The sequence below is a fragment of the Dipodomys ordii genome, unplaced genomic scaffold, assembly GCF_000151885.1.
Source record: "Dipodomys ordii isolate 6190 unplaced genomic scaffold, Dord_2.0 Scaffold65, whole genome shotgun sequence".
Lineage (NCBI taxonomy): Eukaryota > Metazoa > Chordata > Mammalia > Rodentia > Heteromyidae > Dipodomys > Dipodomys ordii.
Genome location: NW_012267281.1, coordinates 9,509,475 through 9,513,380, shown reverse-complemented (window position 1 = coordinate 9,513,380; position 3,906 = coordinate 9,509,475).

The window sequence follows — 3,906 nt, the reverse complement described above, 5'->3', positions numbered from 1 at the left end:
GGCTGAATGGCTGAGAAAACTTGCTCAGCCTCTCCTCCTGACTTAGGTCTGGCTTTTCTCCTCTTCTTAAGTTCTTGGGCATTCATTCACTCGTCTATTTTTTTTTCTTTTTGTGTTAGTTTCTTTGCATTCTATTCCTCTCCTTTCAAAATCCCCACAAAAATCACAGAATCTACACATGTGCACATGGGTACCTGCACATGCACACACTATTTTATGCAATTCAAATAACTAACACAGATTTAATTTCGTAAGAAACGCCTCTAACAGCCAAATTTAATGAGGATAATGCTTCTTGCCATCTCTCCTCCACCTTTAAATCAGGCTTTGTCTAATTTAGTTAATTTACAGAACACTCCAGTCTTACTGCTTATTATGCTGGTATTTCTAAGCCTCCTCTTTCCCTCTTTAGCCCTTGACTTTAATTGCCTTGAACTAGTTCAAAAGCCAAACGCCGTGCTGCCTTTATTCTGTCTGGTTTGCCAAGTCATGGGGCCTGGTAGGGGTTTTGGAAAAGCTGGGAGAAGCCGTCATTAGGGGAATTATAGCTAGAGAAATCCTCATTGTTAGCACATGACCCAAAGTGCACAATGGAGCAGATAAAGTTCCTGGCTTTGTTTCAGGAGGGTAAAACCACCCTCTTTATTGGGCTCATGTGCTCCAGCCAAGCCTGTGACCTCAGACTTCCCAGCGAGTCAATAGATGCAGTGAGCCCTTCATCAAAGGCCCTTTACACGGGAGCACACATCGCTAGCTACTTTGCCTCATGACTGCTCACTGACGTGCAAGAACGACCACTACGGGAGGTCATACAACTTCAAAAATAAAGCAACATTGACTTAGGACTGGTGGACAAGGAACTGCTTTGTTCTACCATGACATTTCTCTTCCCTCTGCCTAATGACTTGCTCTTCTCCCATTCAGCACATCTATACAGCAGGTTTCTTTTCATTCATTCATGTGCAGTGCATGCCACCAGAACCTCACAACTGTCATGATCTGGTTGTCTGGAGACCAACGGGACAGTTTGGAGTAAGAAATGACAAGTGCATCTTTTGCTTTATGTTCCAGTTAGGTATGATGTAGTCTGTAGACTAGTGTCTCCCAGATGCTTTGGGATGAAGCAAGATGAGTGCCCAGTGGGTACCAAGGTCACTCATCAGAGCCTCTGTTTATGGTGGAAACAGAACTGTCATAATACCTCAGGATCTGACAGACAGCCCATCTGAAACTGCTTCAGCTAGCTTTTCAAAGAATGATTTCTACATAGACGTACTTAATGTTAATTTCAAAGAAATTTCTTAAAGGCTTTTTTTAAGGTATCTGGGTGTGCCCATACCATGTATCCTTGTGGTACCCTCGTGATAGTAAATGCCGGTGACTAATTTGACAGTGGATCTTACTTCTTGGCCTCAGAATCTCTGAGGGGTGCTCCACACATCAGCCTTTTCACAAGGTTTCTGGATGGTTTTACTATGCAGCCAGAATCATAAACCACTGAATGAGAATGACACAATGGTACAGACAGAAATTATGCAGCCCCATCAGCTAAGATATAAAGAGACATTTGCCTCCTCAGGGTGCTATAACAAATTGCTCTAACTTGGATAACTTCAAAGAACAGAAATCTCTATTTTTGTCATTCTGGAGGCTTGAAGTCTGATATCAAGGTGTGGGCATGGTGTGTGTGTGTGTGTGTGTGTGTGTGTGTGTGTGTGTGTGTGTGTGTGCCCTCCCAAGAGATTACTTGCTCTTTCTGGCCTCTGGTGGCTTCCAGAAAGTCCTTGGCTTTCTTGACTTGAATCTAGACATTCTAATCTCTACCATAGGTAGAGGGCATCTTCTCTTTGGTAGTGCTTCTCCATTTCTGTCTCTTCCAAGAAATGTCATGGGATTAAGGACCATTTGAATAATCCAGAAGTCAGTTTAAGATTTGTAATGCAATCACATGTGCAACGGAGACCTCTTTTTCCAAATAAAGGTACATTTACAGGATTTAGGGTGTATCTTGGGGGGAGGTAGGGGGAATGGATATCATTCAACCCATCATATCACAGATGGAAACTTGAATGCTAGAATCATAGTACCTCAGAGTTGGATGGGCATTTTGGACCTCATGCATTCAATCCATGGATGTTTATAGAGTGTGACTTCAAGCCAGCCTGGTAACACCACAGGTGTCTATTCCGGGTTTTATGAAGCTTTGGACTTTGATGAACATTGTAATTACAGTTTTGGATGTAAGCTCTCACAGCAGAACATCCCAAGGCCTAGCTCCTGAAATTCCTTTATTATCATTAAGATTTGTGCTCCATAACAGCTTCCTGAGGCTTTAATGCAGGCTGTTATGACTCTAGTTCTGGCCTCACTTGTAGCCTGACTAGTTCCCTTGGGGGTCTGAACAGCTCTTGCTTCATGGACTCAAGGCAGAATTTTTCCTGTCTCCTCCAATTTTCCACCACCAGTCTTCTCCATTAGTCCTTAAATCTTTCATTCTTCTCCTTCTCCTTTCCCTCACAAAGTTTTCCAGTGTACATACAGTAAACCCTGAGGTTCCTGCATGCGCTACTCAAAGCATGGTCCACAGCACGTTCCTGGTCTCTGTCAAGACCAGTACAGGGGCTGGGAAGGTGGCTCAGTGGTAGAGCGCTTGCCTTGCATGCATGAGGCCCTGGGTTCGATTCCTCAGCACCACATAAGAAAAAAGCTGGAAGTGGCGCTGTGGCTCAAGTGGTAGAGTGCTAGTCTTGAGCTGAAGAGCTGAGGGACAGCGCCCAGGCCCAGAGTTCAGGCCCCACAACTGGACCCAAAAATAAAAAAGACCAGTACAGGGCAGGAAAATAAAAGCCAGCATGTAGTAATGTTCCCATTGACTAAACATTGTCACACCTTTGAGCACGTGATCAGTCCTCTCCTTAAAGTGGGAAGGGTGCTGTTAAGGGATTATCTAATTTTCACCATGTGACTCAAGTTGCAATATGGTCATCCGCATTTATTTGGGTCACATGCTGATCTATGACTGAAAATTGTCTTTGAAAAATGCCTTACCATAGATAGTTTGAGATGGTCTCTCTCCCTCCCTCCCTCATTCTTGTTCTTCAGGGGCACAGTGCTATCTACCATCACATTGTCCACACGTAGCCCACTTGTTTCTACCTTGGCCTTTGTGCTACTCTTCCCTTTACCTGAAATATTCTTGCTCAGAATCCTCTTTGCCACTCAATTTTCATCTCCTTACTATTCATTTTAACATGGCTACACCTAGCCACCTACCACTACCATCCACCACTGCCTTATTTCATTTTCTCCTTAGCATTAATTCATTCGTTGGGTACTGTCTTGATTTTATTGCAAAGAAACTAAGGCTATTAGAACTTAGATGGCAAGCCTACAACAGAGCCATTTTCTAAGTTCTAAAAGCCTTAGTTTCTCTTCTACTTCCTACTCTGTGCCAGGTCCTGTACTACCTTATGTTATTTCATTGAAATGACCAAAAAAAGCTCCTTGAAATTTAAATGATCTTAATTGAAGTGAATTATTTCATTATTGCTATCCAAGATAGAATTAAGAAATCCTCATCCCAAAAGAGGAGACCAATTGCAGTTGAGAATCAGGATTGGTTCCCTGCTAGCCTGGAATTAACTGAATTACCTTTGGGTAACAAGCTGTCATCCTATATTAAAGTATGTTTTTGGAAATTAGTGTGTGAAGATCATAAGGTATTTCTTAATATCATCTAATATACTTCACATTCGAGAGATTTCTCTCAGAACTGACTGTCCAGAAGAACTGTCCTTCCTTATAGTAACCGCTACGTCCAAATTTTCAGCCTTGTGAAGCTCAGGATGGTATTTTCTTTGCTTTGGACAGTGATGGAGCTTAATGTCAAGCCTACAGGCCTCACAT